The sequence below is a fragment of the Rhincodon typus genome, chromosome 33, assembly GCF_021869965.1.
Source record: "Rhincodon typus isolate 14 chromosome 33, sRhiTyp1.1, whole genome shotgun sequence".
Lineage (NCBI taxonomy): Eukaryota > Metazoa > Chordata > Chondrichthyes > Orectolobiformes > Rhincodontidae > Rhincodon > Rhincodon typus.
Genome location: NC_063364.1, coordinates 26,857,239 through 26,878,390, shown reverse-complemented (window position 1 = coordinate 26,878,390; position 21,152 = coordinate 26,857,239). Strand labels below are relative to the sequence as shown.

Here is a 21,152-nt window from a genome sequence, read left to right as displayed (position 1 = left end):
CTCTCATGCTGCTTGGCCTGCTGTGTTCATCCAGCTCTACACCTTGTTATCTCAGATTCTCCAGCATCTGCAGTTCCTACTATCTCTGATACAATTTAAACCCTTGTCAGAACATTACCTAGGTCTCAGAATTATTAGTCTAGCCATAGTACCATTAGGCCGTTGCCTCCCCTTATTAACTAGCTAGTTTCCCTGGAAAATAAATATTCTATTGTGTTGCAAAAAATATTTTGAAATGTTCTTACTAGTGCCTGTCCTTTGGTATGAACTGTCTACTGCAGTTGGCTAAGGCCCCTGTGACAGCTCTTTCTAAACCTGTCCCCTCTAACAAGGGCAGCAGATACATTGGAGGACCACCCCCTCCAATTCCCCACCTATCACCGTTCCTTCATTGTCACACGGTCAAAATCCTTGGAACTCCATCCTTATCACAGCACTGTGGCTGTACCTCCATCATACTGATGACAGCAGGAAGGAAGCTCACCGCCCCCAACCCCCCACCCCCCAGTTTCTGAATATCAATTAGTGATGGGCAATAGATGCTAACCTAGGCAGAGTCACCCATATCTAAGAACAAGTTAAAAAAAAGAAGTGAACATGTATTGAAGGGTCTTGCAAACCTGTCGAAACTCAGAACCTTGCAATTTTGACATTTTCCTGCAATTATGTATTTTAACTGGTTTAAGTGGGCGAACCGTGATTTGGGTGAATTGACTCTTGAGATCATGTAAGTGTTTCTTTAGTCAATCCATTTTTCAAACTTCCCAATCTCTGTCACTATTTTGACTGATACCCCTCAGATTGTGCTGATCTAATCAGCAACATTTCGCGGAAACTCAACATCTTCACATAGATTCGTTGAGGAGTTTATCCTTTCAGTGACTCTTCACGTTGTAACTTAAGATGGAGACACACAATCAATGGTTGCAAGAACAGGAAAGCAGCTTTAAATTGGTGAATGTTTGGAGGGAGCTTCACACTCAACGTGACACCGATGCAGTTTAGGAGGAAAGATAAAGGAAGAAAGAGAGAGGAGGTGAGTTAGAAGAGGTTTAGAAAGGCGATTCCAGGGCTTAGGGCCCAGGCAACAAGAGCAACAATTTATATTCCTACAGCTCCTTTAATGGAATAAAACACCTCACGGCATTTCACGGGAACATTATAGAGCAAAGTTTCATGATGAGCCACGGCGACTTTAAGTCAGGTTACCAAAGTCTTTCTCAAAGAGACATGTATTTACAATATTCTTAGGCTTGATGTTGGAGTTGGTTAGCTTAGTTGGCTGGATGGTTGCTCTCTGACACCCAATAGCAGGGCCTCCATTCCTGTATGTGGCTGAGGTTACCATGAAGGCCCATCCTTCTCTTGCCTGAGGAGTGGTGACCCTCAGGTTAAACTCACTGTTGGTCATCTCTCTGATGAAAGAATGGGACTATGGCAGCTTTACCTCTTTAATTTCATTGTGCTGCTAAATTAAAATATTCTCAGTCTTGTTGTGCTGCTAAAGGATACTTACAAAGTCTGCGGAGGTAAGAAAAGGAGATAAGAAACATCCTACTGTAGCTTCATCTTGTCACAAGGCTGTAAGAGAAAACAAAGACATTGTAAACTTCCTGTGAAGATGTAGGTATTTTAGAAAAAAATATGAACTATCCAGCACAGACACACAGCTGAAGTAATGGGATTTATACCTTCTGACCCAGAGGTAGGGACATTATCACTGTGCCAAAAATCTATGATCTCTCAGACTATTTATCCTGTGTCTTGCTAGCATGTCACAGAGTCGAACTTATCCCTTTCTGCTTCTGTTTTGAGGAGGAAAATGAGGCAGAGAAATAGGTGTAGGTGGGGAACTTCAAAGTGTAAACGTGGGCAGCTGGAAGGCTCAGCCTCCAATGGTGGAATGGTCGAAGTTGGGAGCACTTCAGGGGCCAGAGTTGGGAGTAAGTGAGCACAGCGATGATAGGAGACAGGAGTGAGACAGGAATGGTGTGCGTTGTTTGAAGGTGGAAGTAGGCAGTCATGCTAATGGGGTGACTGCAAACACAGAACTGTTAATGGTGGCTCAATGAAATTCAGACTTGAGCAAGGGGCCAGAAATAAATGAAGGCAGATATTGTGGATGATTTAAAGGGTGGAGGAGGTTAAAGGGATACTGAGAGGCAATATCAATGGAAGATTGAAGACATGAATAAGATAGAGCCAGCCAGGAGTCATGTTGGTCCGTTGAGCAAAGGGACATTGAGGAATTCAGGCTTAAAAAGGGTGCGAGACAAGAGGTGGTCAGGAGCAGCAATGGAATAGTCCAGTCCAGAGGTAAGAATGCCCTTACACACTGCACTGTGCATGTTGTGTGAGGGAACTGTGCCATCTCGCGTCCATCTCCTTCCATTGTTGAGGAACATTCATGTACGGTTCTAGAAATAATCTTGGAATCCTCCCCAGTCCAGAGTCTCGGCAGCAGCTGAGCATTAGCAGAAATCTTGAATACAACATGCAAACAGGATGCTCAACAATTTCATTCTAAGTTACGGTAGCAGATTAAATGTACCCCGGATTTAAAAAAAATCCTGTGAAAGATTTAAATGATTTAAATTTGCTGACAGCAATTGTACAGTGTGAATATCATATCAAGGTCTCTCAAAGTTTTTAGTGGAGGCAGAAAACCCTCAGTTTTACTCTTGAAGGGAGTGGAACATGATTCATACAATAACATCTTCAATCTCTGAATCACAGAATTTTTATGGTGCTGAAGGGGACCATTCAGCTCATCGTGCCTATACCAGCTCTGCAAATGAGTATCATTACATAGTGTCAATCTCCTGCATTTTCCCCATACCCTTGCACAATATTTCGATCCAAATAATTATCCAACACTCTCTGCAATGCTTCAATTAAACCTGGCTCCACCATGTTTCCAGGCAGTGCATTCCAGGCTCACTGTGTGAAATAAATGTTTTCTCACACCATCCTTGCCTCTTATGCACAACACTTTAATATTAAGAGATAACAAGGTGTAGAGCTGGATGAACACAGCGGGCCAAGCAGCATCAGAGGAGCAGGAAAACTGATGTTTTGGGTCTGGACCCTTCTTCAGAACCTTTAAAATTAATGTCAGTCCTTAAATCTCCACTCCAGGGGCTTTTAGGGCAAAAATAAGAACTGCTGTATCATTGAAGCGGTCAGCAGCAGAACTTTTGGATAGTTGGAGGATATCAACAGTAGCCCCTCAGGGAGGAGATTTTGCTATTGGCCTGTTTAGAGCATTGAACCCTGGCCTCACAGACAAGGGCAAGGGCACTACAAGGACACCACAAGCACTTTTGCTCCTCAGCTTAGTGTTTTAGGCCCAAGCACCTTCACTTGCTTTATCAATGACCTTCTTTTCATTGTGGGGTCTGAAGTGAGGATGGTTGCATATAATCAAACAATGCACAGCACCATTCATAACTCCTCAGATACTGAAAAGGTCCAAGGCTAAATGAAGCAAGATCTGGACAATTTCAAGGCTTGGGCTGACAGATAGCAAGTGACATTCATGTCACATGACTGCTAGATAATGATCATTTCCACCAAGAGAGAATCAGACCATCACCCTTTGACATTCAATGTAATTGCAATAGCTGAATTGCACACTATCAATACCCTGGGGGCTAACAAAGAACAGAAACTTAACTGGATTAGCTATATAAATGATAGTGTTACAAGAGCAGATCAGAGTCTAGGAATACTGCTGGAAGTAACTCCCCTCCTGGCTCCCCAAAGCCTGTCTACAATCTAAAAGGCACAAGCCAGGAGTGTGATGAAGTAACCCAATGTGCCTGGATGGGTGCAGCTCCAACAACATTCAAGAAGCTTCAGACCATCCAGTACAAAGCAGTCTGCTTGACTGGCACACATCCACAAGCACCCATTCCTTGCACAACCGGTGCTCAGTCACAGCAATGTGTACTATCGACATAATGCACTGCAGATATTTTCCAAGGCTTCCCGGACATCTTCCAAATCCATAACCTCTACAAACTTTTAGGACAAGGGCAGGAGGCACATGGGAACGCTATCCCCTGCAAATTTCCCTCAACACTATCCTGTCTTGGAAATATGTCACCATTCCTTCAGTGTCGTGGAGTTAAAATCCTGGAACTCCCCTCAGTAACAGCATAGTGGGTCTATCTACACCAAATAGACGGTAGCATTTCAGAAGAGCAGTGTACCACTAACTTCTCAAGGGCAAACTAAAGAAGGTGCATTCAATTCTGGCCAACCGGCCACAGCCACATCCCATAAATGAATAATAAAAAGATATTAAAGCTAGGTGCCTATGTGCTCTCTTCATTGGATGCTAAAAAAAATCATGTTGAACCATTTTAAAGATGAGCAAGGGTGCCTTCCCCAGTATCCTGACTAATATCTGGCACTCAATCAACATGACAAAACAGATGACCTGGTCTTCGTCACATTGCTATTTGTGGGAGCTTGCTGTGAACAATTTGGCAGCTACATTTCCAGTGCCACAACAACAACTACACTTCAAATGTACTTCAATGATAAGTGCTTCGGGATGTTATGTGTTAATAATAGGCATTATATATATTCTCAATTCATTCTTTCATAAATTGATTCTTTGGTGGATTATTTGTTACAATTTAAGACACCGCAAGTGGATTATGTACTAGATTTTACACCATCCATGGCAAATATTCTCAAGTTGGTCTAGTTGTTTCAGGTACATTAATTCAAGTGCCAAGAGAATATATGATAGAATCCCTACAGTGCAGAAAGAGGCCATTCGGCCCACTTAGTCCGCAACAAACCTCCAAAGATCATCCCACACAATCACTGTAACCCCACATGAATTTTCTTTTACCATGGCTAACCTACACATCCCTGGACACCATGGGCAATTTTTAACATGGCCAATCCACCTAGCCTGCACATTTTTGGACTGACGGAGGAAGCTGGAGCACCCGGAGGAAACTCACGCAGACACAGAGAGAATATGCAAATTCCACACAAACAGTCACCCAGGGGTGGAATTGAACCAGGGTGTCTGGTGCTGTGAGGGAGCAGAGCTAACCACCAAGCCACGAAAAAAAGTAAGACATTAGGTATGTTGTTTAAACACTTTAAGGGTGATCTAAAATAAATCCAGAAATTGCTGGACCAGCTCAGCAGGTCTGGCAGGATCTCTGGCAAGAAAGCAGAGTTAATGTGTTCTAAAGAAGGGTCACTGGAACTGAAACATTAACTCTGCTTTCTCTCCACAGATGCTGCCAGACAATGCTGAACTTCTCTAGCAATTTCTGGGTTTGTTTCAAATTTCCAGTATCCACAGTTCTTTGATTTTTTTTTAAGTTGAAAGGTGATGTTATTTTAAGAAACTCAATATGCAGATGCACCTATACCTGGATGATAACATGCGACCAGAGACTATAACCATTCTGCAAATAGCACCATGGTCATAGGTTGTGTTTAGAGAACACTGTATAATGTTGGCACTAATGCTGTTGTGGTTTTGCCACATGCCAACTTTAATATATACTGAATAAAATATTGTCAGTGTCATTGCTAAAGACTATCACTTTGAATCATTTCAGAACCAAGAGCGAAAGGGTTAAAGGATTAATTAATTCTGATGACTTAATTCTGAAAGTGTGAATTTAAGAGATTCCATGGCACTATATCTGATGTCTCAGCCAATATTTACTCCTCAAACAACATCAATATAGTTTGCTGGTCATTATCACCTCATCATTCTCGGGAACCTGTTCTGTGCAAATTGATTAATGAATGTTTTACATTGCATCAAAGAGTCTATCTTAAGAAGTTATTTATTGGCCACGGAGTGCCGAAGCTATGGAGCTATACAATGAAGTAATATTCAATGAAATTGTGTCTTTCTCTTTGCAAAACAGGCTTTCAGCAAAAATCAACTTTCCTGTGAGACAGGTCTAGTGGAATTTGCTTTTTCAGGATGGTTTATCTCCCCCTTCCTTATAATTTTAGAAATTTTTTTGTCCTCAGGAATCCAGTTTAAAACTGAATTGTGTTTTGAAAATGCCTTCTTAAAAATTCGTCTTGTATTGCAGCTTGTATTGCAGATGTGAGCTTTTATTGGCCCATATGAAATATTTGGGTCATTGCCTAATATCAGCGCAGTCTGTGTTGTTCGCCAGTAGATGGCAGTCTGAACAGCATCACACCAAACAAAATTTCTCCCTCGCTAGACATCAGTACTTTTACATTAATGAGAACAATGAAACTTTTAACAGAGTGCTCCGCAGTCATCAATCTGAATTCTTTCAATTCCCTTGCCTTGCCTTTTCCTTCCCGAGATGCACATGTGCAATTTTCCTCCGATCCTTTCTAGAAGTCGCATTTGGTTAGGTTTTCACTGATAACAGCCACGTTCTTGTATTTGATTATGCGCCAGTCTAAATGGTGGACAACGACAGGCTGTCAGAATGACGACTGACTATTTGACCATATTGGGATGGTGATAGCTGACTAGTTGGCTATGTAGGATGATAACCCTGGTATAGAGTCTCTCCACAAGATGTACATTCCAAAGGAGTGACTGGATAACCATCAGAAAAAGGCTGACTCTGTGTTGTCTCCTTCCCAGCATGGGAGCACAGAGGGCAGCATGTTTGTACCTTATTGTGGTACCTAAGTTTGCAAACTCAATACATTGTGGGTGCTCCTATACTAAATAGTCTGCAGTGGTTCAAGCAGGCAGTTCAACAACACCTTCTCAAGAGCAACTAGGGACAGGCAATAAATGCTGGCCCAACCTGAGATGCCTATATTCAATGAATGAATAAAAAGTAAAAACCCAGTGGTCCCTTCTGTTGCATGTGGTTTAGTGCTACAGCAAGCATTTATTTTGGGTACAAGGATCGAAGAGTTACTAATTCTAACACAATACTCTCATTCCCTTATTGAGCCAATGGCCATGGTTTGATGCTAGTACATTTGCTCTCTAGTCAGAAGCTCGTGGATTCAAAGCAATGTAACTTTATAGAATCCCTACAGTGTGGAAACAGGCCATTCGGCCCAACAAGTCCACAACGCCCCTCCGAACAGCATCCCACCCAGACCAAATCCCCTATCCCTGCATTGCCCATAGTGTCCAGGGATGTGTAGATTAGGTGGGTTATAGGAGGATAGGTCTAGGTAGGATGTCTGAGGGTCAGTGTGGAATTGTTGGGCCGAAGGGCCTGCTTCCACACTGTAGGGTTTCTATGAGTCTATAATTCTATGATGATTATGTTTCAGGGACCCGATGATCCTGCTTTTTCCCTCAGTGGCCAGAGAAAATCCAATGGCGTGGGATTGCTGGATTTGATTATCTGTTTAAAATCAATGGTGCAGATTGAACCTACAATCATCTGACTCAGGAGCAAGAGCAAGGCACCAACATGTTAAGGTTGCCCCTACTTTTATTTTTTTGAGTTTTTTGGTTTGGATCTGTGAGTTGAAGTTAGGAATTGAACTTTGAACAGTGGCTTGGTTTAAAACAGAAGAGAACAAAGACAGGTGTTTTCTGTTGGGAACTGGTCTGGAATGCAATGCAACTCAATTACTGTGCAGTTAACCCCTGTGTGACACTCCCCTGGACTTGATTGAGGAGAACTTCCCTCGGTCTTTCAGACATGACCATTTAGTCGCGTGTGTTTGCTATGTGGGGTGCAGGCACATGCTGCGGGTGTAAGATCGACAGAGTGCACTGTTGTACAGCAACATGTCAAATACACTGGCAAACATGACAAGCTGCCTGGCTCTGTGTCTGCACTAAAATGCAAGACAGAAGGATTGAGAGCCTGTTTGCTCTGAACAATATGACAATGCGCAAAATGTCAAGCAGGGATACTGTGTGCATCCAAGTAGGTGCATGGTGAGCAAGCGCTAAAGACAGCAAGTGAACAGCCCTGTGATGCACCCTGCTCCATTCAATAAGATGGTTTGACTTGATTTGATTTAATTTATTGTTGTCAAATGCACCTACGTACAGTGAAAAGTTCTGTTTTGCGTGCAGTACAGGCAGATCATACCATGGAAAAATCATAGGGTAACAGAACAGAGTGAGGAATACAAAGTTATGGCTGCAAAGAAGGTGTACAAAAAGCAAGAGATCAACATTAAATTTGAGAGGTCTGTTCAGAAACCTAATAACAGCAGGGAAGAAGCTGTTCTTAAATTTCTTGGTACGTGTTTAAGCTTTTGTATCTTGTGCCTAATGGAAGAGGTTGGAAGAGATTACAACTGTGGTGGGAGAGGTCTTTGATGATGTTGGCCCCCTTTCTGAGGCATTGAGAAGTGTAGCAATTAGTATTGTAGCAATATTTCATGGCATGCTGATGTTGCCGTATAGCACTGGGAAGCTTATAAGTTGAATGCTGACAGCTTCAGTCTATTTTGATTTTTAGATTGAAGGCTGTTCGGTTTCTGACAGCCCCAAGAGTCATTGTTTTGTTAAAAGCCCATTTATGTGAGATTTCTGCATTTCACAACTGCTCGATACTCCGTTGAACGGAATGTCTGCAGCACAGTCAATCTGTCCACTGCCATCTTTCCACCACTCAAGGACCTGCTACCTCAGTGTAACTGTTACTGTACAGCAATGTTCTGCAAACAGTATATTTTGCCTTGCAAATCAAAAATATAAATGGTAATTGCCAAAATTATTATTAATGGGAGGTATTACCCAGGCTAACAACAAATCAAAAATATTTTCTGGTACACCCAGCAGAACATCCACAACCTACAAGTACTGGCCTATTGCCTTTCTTATAGATTCATAGAAAAGTACAGCGCAGAGGGAGGCCATTCATTCCATTAGGTCTGTACCAGCTCTTTCAAAGAGAAATTCAATTAATTTTACTCTGTTGTTCTTTCCCTGTATCCCTGCATTTGTTTTAATAGTTCGAATATTTATCCTCCTCTCCTTTGATCGCTCCTGTTGAATCTGTCTCCAAAACTTTCGGAGTACTGAATTCAATTCTGGTTTCCCAGCTATAGGAGCGATGTTGTTAAACTTGAGAAGGTACAGAAAAGATTTATAAGGATGTTGCCAGAATTGGAGGGTTTGAGCAATGGGAAGAGGCTGAATAGGCTAGGGCTTTATTTTCCTGGAGGGTCGGAGGGTCTATAAGGTCACCCCTCAACCTCATACCCTACTGTGAAAAAAGTCCCAGTCTATCAAGCTATCTTTATAACTCAAACCCTCCATTCCCCGTGACATCCTGTTAAATCTTTTCTGAACCCTCTCCAATTTAATAATTTCCCTGCATTAGCAGGGCAATCAGAACTGCACACGATACGCCAGAAGAGGCCCCACCAACATCCTGTACAACCTCATCATGATGTTCCCACTCCTATACTCAAAGGCCTGGGCAATGAAGGTAAGCATGCTAAATGCCTTCTTAACCACCCTGTTTACCAGTGATGCAAATTTCAAAGAATAACGTACTTGAACCCCTAGGTCTCTTTGTTCTACAACACTACCAGGGCCCTAGCATTAACTGTATATGTCCTGCCCTTTGTTTGTTTTACCAAAATGCAATACCTCGCATTTATCCAAATTAAACTCCATAGCCCAATGATCGAATTGATCGAGATCTCTTCGTAATCTTAGATAACTTTCTTCACTGTACATTATACTACCAATTTTGGTATCATCCTCATACGTATTAACCATACCTCCTAAATTCTCATCCAAATTCTTTGCGTAAGTGACACAAAAGTGGACCCACTACCGATCCCTGTGATACACTGCTGGTTATACGCCTCCAGTCTGAAAAACAACCCTTCACCAATGCCCTCTGACTCCTGCCATCAAGCCAATTTTGTATCCAATTGGCAAGCTCACCCTGAATTATTTATTTTATTATTTATATATGGGATGTGGGCATCGCTGCCTGGGCCAGCATTTATTACTGATCCTTAGTTGCTCTTGAGAAGGTGGTGGTGAGCTGCCTTTTTGAACCACTGCAGTCCACCTGCTGTGGGTTGACCCGCAATGCCATTAGGGAGGGAATTCCAGGATTTTGACCCAACAACAGTGAAGGAACAGCAATATATTTCCAAGTCAGGATGGTAATTATCTTGGTGGGAAACTTGAAGGTGGAGGTGTTCCTATGTATCTGCTGCCCTTGTCCTTCTAGATGGAAGTGATCATGGGTGTGAAAGGTGCTGTCTTAGGATCTTTGGTGAATTTCTGCAGTGCATCTTGTAGATATTACACACTGTTGCCACTGAGCGTCAGTGGAGGAGGGAGTGGATGCGGTGTCAATAAAGCGGGCTGCTTTGCCCTGGTTGGTGTCAAGCTTCTTGAGTGTTGTTGGGGCTGCACCCATCCAGGCAAGGGGAGAGTATTCCAGCACACTCCTGACTTGTGCCTTGTAGACCATGGACAGGCTTTAGGTAGTCAGAAGATGTGTTACTTGCCGCAGTATTCCTAGACTCTGACTTGTTCTCGCAGCCACTGTGGTGAGTCCAGTTGAATTTCTGGTCAATGGTAACCCTCACAATGTTGATAATGGGGGTTTCAGTGATGATAATCCCATTGAATGTCAAGGAGCAGTGGTTAGATTGTCTCTTATTGGTGATGGTCATAGCCTGGCATTTGTGTCGCATGAATGTCACTTGCCAGTTGTCACCCTAAGCCTGGAAATTGTTGCATCTGGAATTTGGCTCTTTTGTCCATGTTTGAACCAAGGCTGTAATGAGGTCAGGAGCTGAGTGGCCCTGACGGAACCCAATCTAGGCATCACTGAGCAGGTTTTAGCTGAGCAGGTGCTGATTGTTGGCACTGTTACTGACACCTTCCATCACTTTACTGATGATTGAGAGTAGACTGATGGGGTGGCAATTGGACAGGTTGGATTTGCTCTGCTTTTTATATACAGGGCATACTTTGGGTAATTTTCCATACTGTTGGGTAGATGCTAGTGTGGTAACTGTACTGGAACAGCTTGGCTAGAGGAGCAGCACATTCTGGAGCACAAGTTTTCAGTACTGTTGCTGGAATGTTGTCAGGGCCCATAGCCTTGATCTAACTTAATGCCATGAGATCTAACTTTACTAATTCATATACCATGCAGAACCTTGTCAAAGGCTTTAATTATGTTGATGTAAACAACGTCTACTGCTCTACCCTTATCAATTTTTTGATTACTTCCTTGAAAAAATCAATCAAGCCTGTGAGACACAATTTCCCTCACACAGAACCATGTTGACTATCCCTAATCAGTCCCTGCCTGTCCAAATGCATGTAAATCCTATCTTTCAGAAACACCTCCAACAACCTACCCATCACCAATATCAGGCTCACAGGTCTATAGTTCCCAGGCTTCTCCTGCAGCCTTTCTTAAATAAGGGCACCATCTTAACCATCCTCCAATCCTCCGGCACCTCAGCTGTGGTTATAGAAGAAACAAATATTTCTGCTGGGTCTTTTTCCTCGCGTGGGGAGTCCAAAACTAGAGGGCATAGGTTTAAGGTGAGAGGGGAATGATTTAAAAGGGAACTAAGAGGTAACTTTTTCACGCAGAGGGTGGTGTGTGTATGGAATGAGCTGCCAGAGGAAGTGGTGGAAGTGGGTATAAATACAACATTTAAAAGGCATCTGGATGGGTGCATGAATAGGAAGGATTTAGAGGGATGTGGGCCAAATGCTGGCAAATGAGACTAGATCAGTTTAGGATATCTGGTCAGCATGGATGAGTTGGATTGAAGGGTTTGTTTCCATGCTGCATAACTCTATGACTCTATAACTGTCTGATCGTACATTTCAGATCCTAACCAGTCATTGTGGAAATAACTTTCCTGATGTTGTCTCTGCTCCCTTTGCCAATTATCTTAAAATCTTATCTTTAGCAGTGTACTAATGGCCACCACTGAGGAGAAACATAGGATTAAGCTTCATGGTTGCACAATTCCATCATTACCCTTGCGAACTTGGCAGTTTATGTTCAACTTTCATGAGTTTTGAGAAATTTCTGCATTTGCATCTTAACTGTAGGAAGATAAGGTTGGCACTCAAGCATCGTAAGCACCTTCTAAATAATGAGATTAAGCTCCTGCAATGCCATTAATCCATGTCAGATGTTGGGAGTTTGCAATGGAACCAAATTCCAGTGTTCATTTCCACATGGGCCATTCAACTGCGCTGTATTTGCAAGAAAGATGGCCTGCAATGCAAAAATTGGTGAGGCTCTTCTTTTTAGCCTCTAAAAGGGGCTTCTCAGGGTCTTTTTAGGTTGTCCTTGTATTGCTCAACAGATAGCTTTGATGTTGTTTGCCCCGAGATGGTTTCCCACTGGAGATCCGCAAGGGGATTCTGTGATTGTGGGAGACATGGCTTGGCCATGCATGTTGAATTATCTGTTGGGTAGTTTCTGTGCTTTTAATTCTGGCACATTGAAGGACCTCATCATTGTGATTTTGTCCTGTCATTCAATTTTCAACCTCCCTGTCTAGGAAAGGAGGAGGCTGATAGGGTGAATGGGCAAAGCTGTGGCAGGTGGATTTTAATATAAGCAAATGTGAGGTTATCCATTTTGGACTGAAAAAGGGTAGATCAGAGTTTTTTTTAAGAAGGTACAATGTTAAATACAATGGATGTCCAATGAGATTTGTGCGTTCAGGTGCCTAGCTATTTAAAATTCCACAAACAGATGCTGGAAGTTGTCAAGAGGGCTAATGGAACACTGGCCTTCATATCTAAAGGATTGGAATATAGGGATGCAGACACGATACAGTTATATAAAACCGTAGTTAGACCTTACTTAGAGTCTGTGAGCAGATCTGGGCGCCACACCTTAGGAAGGATATATTGGCTTTGGAGGGAGTACAACGCAAGTTTACAAGGATCCTGGGCTTCAGGAGTTAAGTTATGAGGAGGGGTTAGACAAATTATGACGTTATTCTCATAAATTTAGAAGGTTAAGAGCTGATCTAATTGAGGTTTTCAGGACATTAACGGGGTAAGATGGGGCAGATAAACATAAACTATTTCCACTGCCTGAAGATTCTAGAAACAGGGACATAGTCTCAGAATTGGGGCCAGGCCATTCAGCAGTGAAAGCATTTCTTTGCACAAAGCGTAGTAGAAACTTGAAACTCTCTTCCTCAAATGGTGGTCGATGTTAATTCAATTATTAAATTTAAATCTGAGATAGACAAATTTTTATTAAGCAAAGGATCATGGGATATGGGCCCAAGGCAGCATATAGCGTTAGACCACAGATCAGCCCCAATCTTATTGAATGACATTGCAGGCTTGAGGGGCTGAATGGCCTATTCCTGTTCCTATATTCCGATCTAACTGAAAGTTATGGACTCTTACCATGAAAAACTGAATTGTTCGTAGAGATTTTATAAATATATATGTGTATTCTTGTGAAAAATCTTGATGAGTGCAAGATAAAAGACTTTGACGAGCTATACAAAAACAGAAGTTGCTGGAAAAGCTCAGCAGGTCCGGCAGCATCTGTGAAGAAAAAAATCAGAGTTAACATTTCCGGTCCAGTTCTGAGGAAGGGTCACCGGACCCAAAACATTAACTCTGACTTTTTCTTCACAGATGCTGCAAGACCTGCTGAGCTTTTCCAGCAACTTGTGTTTTTGCTCCTGATTTACAGCATCCACAGTTCTTTCGGTTTTTATTTGATCAAGTATACCTTTCTCAGCAATACTCAAATGTAAATTTTTAAATGTTTACACTTTCTCCTTTCTGTGTTATACCCTCTCTCGCTTAATCCAATTTTCCTCTCTTTCTACTTATTTCTCTTTCTGACCCACTTTTCATGCCAAATAATCCTATTTGTCCTTATTCTTATGTTTTGTTTGTGGTACTGAACTCATGGGTTAAGCAGATAGATTGTCGTCCCAATTGCTCGCTAAGATCCTAGATATCCTGTTGCTCTTATGTTCTCCTTTATTGTCATCTCAAACCTTGAGACAGTTATAGAGACATTGAGTCATAGAGGTTTACAAGCACACAGAATGTCACTTCGGCCCCTATCAAGTCTGTGCCAGTCAAAAACAACCACCAATCTATTCTAAGCCCATTTTCCAATACTTGGCCTGTAGTCTTCTGTGCCCTGGCATCGCAACATCTAACTTGTTCTTAAATCTTATGAGGTTTTCTGCCTCTGCCACCCTTCCAGTTAAGGTACAAAAAGATTTTCTGAACATAATGGTGCAAAATAAAAGTCTAAAGTAATGGTGCACATTGAAAGATGTTGTTCATTTGGCCTGACATTTGTCTGTTCTTAATAATCCCAGGATTTATGTGTTATTAGCCAAATACTGAGTCTACATCTTGGTATGAGGAATTTCCTGATTCTCAGCCCCAGTAAGGTGTATCCATCGTAGTTAACCCATTTATACCCATTTTGCTCTGTTAATTAGATGCTGGTTGATCTATAATGTCTTTCCTGTTATTTATTTTAGATTCCTAACCATTTTTGAGATTTTTTCTTCATTTTTAACAGTGATCAACCTTTAAGTAAGGACAGCAATATCACTGGTATACATAATATCTTTTGCTCTGAATATGATGTATATTCAAGGCTGAGACCACTGGACCTGAAACATTAACTCTGTTTTTTCCTTCACAGATACTGCCAGACCTGCTGAGCTTTTACAGCAACTTTGTTTTTGTTCCTGATTTACAGCATTTGCAGTTCTTTCGGTTTTTATTAGATTTTTGATCAGTAAGGGAATAAAGCATTATAGGGTAAAAGCAGGTAAATGGAGTTGAGCATTATCAGATTAGCCATGATCTCATTGAATGGCAGAGCAGATTCGATGGGCTGAATGGTCTACTTCTGCTTCCATGTTTTATGGTCTTATCGTTAACTAGTTTGCCTTTTTGCTTCTAAGCAAGTAATATATGCTAGATGCTCCAGAATGTAAAAACCCTGATGGCAGTACTTATAGTATGCATCAGTCACTAGGAACCATTAAGTGATTATAAACCGTAAATTCCTCATTTTTGTTTTCAATAGGTCGACTGAAATTTCTTTTAAAATTGAATAGCCTGTGAGTACCACCGTAGAATTCAACCACATGTGCAAATAGCCTGATGACAGTTTAAACAATATTGTTTCTATGGTGAACCCGGCAACTGAGAGGATGTGGCAAGGAGAGGCAGTAGAGTTTTGAGGGGGAGAGCGCAGATCGAACTACATTATGAACTGTGGGACATTTGGAGAATGTTCCAATTTATTGCCGGGCTGGTGCTCTCTCCTCGTAAAGCAGAGTAAAACTATAAAATAGGGATAATGGAACCAGGATATAGCCCAGACATTAAGCGCACTGTTAAAATAGGGTTGAGCACTAGTTTCAGAATTATAACAGCAATTTCTCTTTTAATCTGGTGACATGCAATGAATGGAAAGAAATGCAGACACATTCAGCTTATTCCAATCTCCAGTTATTGAGATAATCCTTTCACAGTTGTATTTTTTTCTTAGCATTTTATGTTTCTGTCTGATAGCCTAGAGGGGAAAAGAACAGTAAGAACTCAGAAATAGAAAATGGTATACTGGTCTTCCATTGTGAAACATACAAGGTAAATTGGACCAGTGTCAATCCTTCACAAGTTTTATTGTTTTTTTTTGAAAGCAAATGAGGATTGCAAAAGTATCTTTTCTTCATGTGTTTTCTCTCACACCTCTCCCCCCTTCCCTTCTTATACGGAAAAGAACTCCACAAATACTGCATCTCCCTTCCTCTTCGGTCTAACAATCGGAAAAGACTTTCCTTCATAATAAAAACGAAGAATTGTGGATACCGAAAATCTGAAACAACAACAGAAATTGCTGGGGAAACTCAGCAGGACTGGCAGCATCTGTGGAGAGAAAAAAATGGTTCGAGTCTAGTGACCCTTCTTCAGAACTGCAAATAGCTGGCAAAAGGTGAGACTTATGCTGATATTGAATAGAGTATATGGAAACAGGGTACAGAGAGAGAGAATAAAAAAGGGACTGGCAAACAAAGAGATTGCTGATGATAAGCCAAGAGAGATAAATGCTTGGTAGGGTGCTATTGAGAAGTGTAAATTGTTGAAAAGGGGTTGGAGCAACCCATAAACAACATGACCCTAGGGGTGCAGGGGGACATTACAAATATAGAAGGATGGTGTTCGCATTCTGAAATTGTTAAACTCAATGTTGAGTCCTGAAGGCCGTAAGGTACCTAATTGGAAGTTGAGGTGTTGTTCCTCCAATCGCTGGAGCACTGCAGCAGGTCTGAGAATGAAGTGTCAACATGGAGGTGTGTTGAAGTGGCAGGCACTGGAAGCTCAGTCAGAGCATAGGTGTACAGCAAAACAGTCCTTCATGGCCAAGTGTCCAAACCTTTGGCCACTGGGAAGACAACAGAAGTGAGCTAAGTGCTGACCTTGCCCAACCTCCACACACAAGACAGGATTCCTTGGGGAGCAATCAGGTACAGAAACACTGACTGATTTATTTCTCTTGGCACAAGTTGATCAAAACAAAAGAAGCAAGGAGTCACTGGCTGTTCTCTGCTCTTTTCTCAAGTCTGGCCTGTCGGAGCCTCCTGTTAGGCCCAGTGCTGTGCTGCTAATTAATTTTTTTAATATACCTCAAAACAGAAGGACAATACTGCATTGGTTGAGACCAAATGCAAAGCCCCTTCCTGTGTTGATTAATTTCTGCTAGCCAACACATTTGTTTGATTTTATATGGACTATTCACATCGATACTATTGGAGAGTTACCATGCCACCAGAACATACTCTATATTTTGTTTCTCCACAGTGTGGTCAACATAGTCTGTAATTTGTACGCATAGGGCCTACAGAGAAGGGAAAAACCAATAAAACTTGTGAATGACACACACTGGTCTGACTCTTCTTATATAATTCAAAATAGAGGACCAGTATGTTCATTTCCAAGTATTACTGTATTCTTTTACTGCTATGTTTCCCTCTCTGCCCATTTTTTGAGTGCCTAAGCCTCCAGTGTAGTACCACATTAGGTGTACCTACATTAGGAGGCAATGTGATGGCTGCCATATTGGGGTAGGTAAAAGAATGAGGCCTGAATTTCCACAGAGTTGGTCAGCCTCTGTAGGTCCTTAAAAATGGCGCGCAGGGCCCAATTGCAGAAATGCTGCATCCCCGCCATTTCCGACAGATCCAGTCTGGGAGTGAGGAAGGTGAATGGTATGAGTCATGCGGAGTATACCCAGCTGAGCAGGATTTGTGGGCCCTCAACAATTTGTTGTCCATACAGATTGCAGGATGTGTTGGCACCAAAAGGTGGTCAGATGTTTTGGATAACACCGTGTGGAGCTGAATGAACACAGCAGGCCAGGCAGCATCAGAGGAGCAGGAAAGCTGACATTTCGGGTCGGGACCCTTCTTCAGAAATGGGGGAGGGGGAAGGGAGCTCTGAAATAAATAGAGAGAGGAGGGTTGGGGCTGGGGAAGGTAGGTGGGATGGTGATAGGTGAGTGCAGGTAGGCAGTTGTGGGGATTCGTCAGTGAGGTGGGAGGAGCGGATAGGTGGGAGGGAAGATGGACAAGTCAAGGAGGCGGGGATGAGAGGGAGGGTTAGTCATGGGACGAGCCGGGGGTGGGAGATTTTGAAGCTAGTATAATCCACATTGAGACCATTGGGTTGTAGGCTCCAAGGCAGAATATGAGGCGCTGCTCTTCCAGTTTCCGGGTGGCATCGTTGTGACACTGGAGGAGGCCCAGGATGGACATGTCACCCAGGGAGTGGGAGGGGGAGTTGAAGTGGTTCATGGCTGGGAGGTGTTGTCGTTTGTCATGAACTGAGTGCACATGCTCTACAAAGTGGTCTCCGAGCCATTAGATATTTTGTAGTTGGTATTCTACTCTAAAATGTAACTTATTGAGTTCAGCATGTAATTTAAGTATTGTACAGTCAAAAATATTTAAAATATTTTTATATCAATTTCAAAAGGATTAAAGTTAAGTGATTAAAGTTAAGTCTACCTGGCGTTCTTGTGACCTTGATCTTCTGCTGGTGCCCACCTTCAAGTTACCCCGTAGCTCTCAAGGGAACCTGATGGAGGCTGAATGAAAAATTCAATTAGGCTCATTCACAATCAGCTACCTGTGTGAGTAGGCAGGTATTTATCTCCTGATCGTGATCTTCAACTGCAAGATAAGTCCCAGGGACAGTAATAGAGACAGGATATCACCATGCCCCATCTCCCATGCACATCCCCAATCTCCGTCAGCCCCGGAAAGGTTTCCTTTATTCATTCATGGGATGAGGGCATCACTTTCAGGCAGCATTTATTGCCCATCCCTAATTGCCTAGAAGGCAGTTAAGAGTCAACCACATTGCTGTGGGTCTGGAGTCACATGTAGACCAGGCCTGGTAAGGATGGCAGTTTCCTTCCCTAAAGGACATTAGTAAACCAGATGGGTTTTTCCAGACAATCGGCAATGAATTCATGGTTATCACTAGATTCTTAATTCCAAATATTTATTGAATTCTAATTCCACCATCTGCTGTGGCAGGACTCAAACGCAGAACATTATCTTGGCTCTGGATTAACAATCTAGCGATAATACCACTATGCTATTGCCTCCCCATAAGTTTGAAAACTCAGGATAGGGTCTCAGCAGAAGTAATTCATAAATAACAATGTCTCCTGTAAATGGAGGTGGGACATTAGAAAACACTGTTCTATAGGAGCACATTTGGCTTCACTGCACTTGTTGAGCCTATGAACAATTTGTGCGGAGTAGGAGTAGGCCCCTTAGCTCCTGGAACCTGCTCATTCAATCAACAAGATCATGGCTGATCTGATCACTCCACAATTCTATCTAGCTGTAACCCCTTACTTATGAAGAATCTTCCTACATCTGCATTAATAATGTGCAAAGACTCCATCAAGTTTCCATCACCTTATCAGGAGGAGAGTTCCAAACAATCGTGGCCCTCCAAAAAACATTGGAGGATATGGCAAGGAAGAAAATAGAACAGAGTAGGGTAGGCAGGGGATGTGTTAAACAAGGAATGGGCCATTTCCGTAATCTTGTAAAAGATGGTGAGAAAGTTGCTCTCCCTTTAAGAAAGCCTTGAGAAATGGCACTTTCACACCTTAAAATCCTCTTTGCTTGAGTCGCAAAAAGCAGTGCAAGGAAAAGCTATTTATTTTTTGCGGGGCATCAAAAATAATTAAAGGAAAGTAGAGAGAGCTGATAAACTCTAATGTCAGCAGAATGTCACTCTCCTCTGCAGGCTATATCACTGATTAGTCCCAAAGAGAGAAAGTTTCTTTTAAAAATTCACAATTGCCTTTCTTCCCCCAAGACTATTTCTTTCCCCATCAGCAGTTTCCATGCTGGATAATTTTACGATGCTGCTTCAATTTGGTCTGATGGCTGCCTGCTGGTGCAAAAGATTGAATTTTCTTTTTTTTTCACGGGGCGCAACCAGGTAGTTAGCATTGACACTCTTATCAACATGCAATGAAGCCTGACCCAATTTCTTCCTGTCCCCAGATAGATGATGAACTGCTATCTGCTTTACTGAGGATTATCATCACGTTATAAACATTGAGGTCCAGCCAGGAAACCTGAGAACAAAGAAAGGAAATCAAAAGTGATATTTATTTCCTCCCTGCTCATCCTCCAGTGAAATGAATACAATTTTTATATAAACTGTCCATTTATTCTGACGCAGTGTTTAATTTGATCTGTTATATTGCATTTTCTCATCTCCATTGGTACCCATAGCCACTGTTAGGGTGGAAGTTGCTTTCAGATCTGACATGTTCTCCAGCTATTGAAACATTGTCTCACATCCTTGAAATGGACACCATGTCGAAACTCAGTACAGTGGGAGCTCTTCAAGCAGGTCCACAATGTTGCCAGTCATTTGTTTAGTCACACGGGAGGTGTGTGATCCTGGTAGAGCACCACAATCGAATTTAAGTCCTCACTGGATTACTGAAAGTGATCATAGAGTCAGAGTCATACAGCACGGAAGCAGACCCTTCGGTCCAACCAGTCCATGCTGAACATAATCCCAAACTAAACTAGTCCCACCTGCCTGCTCCTGATCCACATTCCTCCAAACCTTTCCTATTCATGTGTGTATCCAAATGTCTGTTAAACATTGTAACTGCACCCACATCTATCACTTCCTCAGGAAGTTCATTCCACATGACAAACCACCCTCTGTGTAAAAGATTTGCCCCTCATGTCTTTTTGAAATCACTCTCCTCTCACCTTAAAAAAAGTGCTCCCTTGTTTTGAGCTCCCCCATCCTAGGGAAAAGACAACTGCCATTAACTCTATCAATACCCCTTATTATTTAATGAACTTCTATAACATTGCCTCTCAACCTCCTATGTTCCAGGTAAAAAGTCCCAGCCTATTCTTTATAACTCAAACCTTCATTTTCATGCACCTCACCCGTCCTCATCACCTGTGTGTGAATTTTGTAAACGGAGGCGATGTATGGAAGTAAATGCAAGTCACAATCTTGATATTTAGTATATTTACAGAATGCAGCATTACCCTTGGTAGCTTCTGAAGAAGGGTCGCTGAACTCAAACTATTACTCTGCTTCCTCTCCACAGATGCTGCCAGACCTGCTGAGTTTCTCCAGCAATTTCAATTTCTGTTTATTGCAGCATTACGTAAGTCTGTCCCTGCCTACTAAACCCATTTTCCCAGCAGTATCTATTTACGTGTGCATGAGGGATTTAATCAATGTTCCCCACTTGTTTACCTTAGCTTAAACAATAATTAACAACATTAATAATGAGGATTAAACTTTGGTTTAATCTCATATGATTCAAATTGTTTTTTTTCTCTCAATTACAAATGACTTGTGGAATTGCATTGGAATTAGAATGAATAAAATGGTTAAATTGTTCTTTCCCAATGGTTTAGTGTTTAAATGTGTGTCAAAAGTACAATTTAGCTATTTGTTCTGTTCAGGTGAGAGGAGAGTGATTTCAAAAAGACATGAGGGGCAAATTTTTTACACAGAGGGTGGTTCGCTACTACATTCTGTTTTGGTCCACTTACTCCTGCCACCGAACGCCTCCATCTTTCTTCATCCAAGTTGCAACTGCGTTGGCAATTATGTTTTCTCATCCTGCTATGTGTATAATTTTTAA

The 21,152-nt window shown here is 42.0% G+C and overlaps 1 long non-coding RNA gene across 1 annotated transcript in view; it reads right to left on the bottom strand.

The window, feature by feature from the left end:
• The window catches only part of LOC125486783, a 24,889-nt gene extending 6,831 nt beyond the window's left edge, over positions 1-18,058 (bottom strand). Inside the window, exons 1-2 of the long non-coding RNA XR_007265395.1 lie at positions 18,001-18,058; positions 1,517-1,581 (exon numbers count right to left, since the gene is read on the bottom strand). This is a non-coding gene — a long non-coding RNA (uncharacterized LOC125486783). The remainder of the gene's footprint in view (positions 1-1,516; positions 1,582-18,000) is intronic.
• Positions 18,059-21,152: the final 3,094 nt, after the last annotated feature.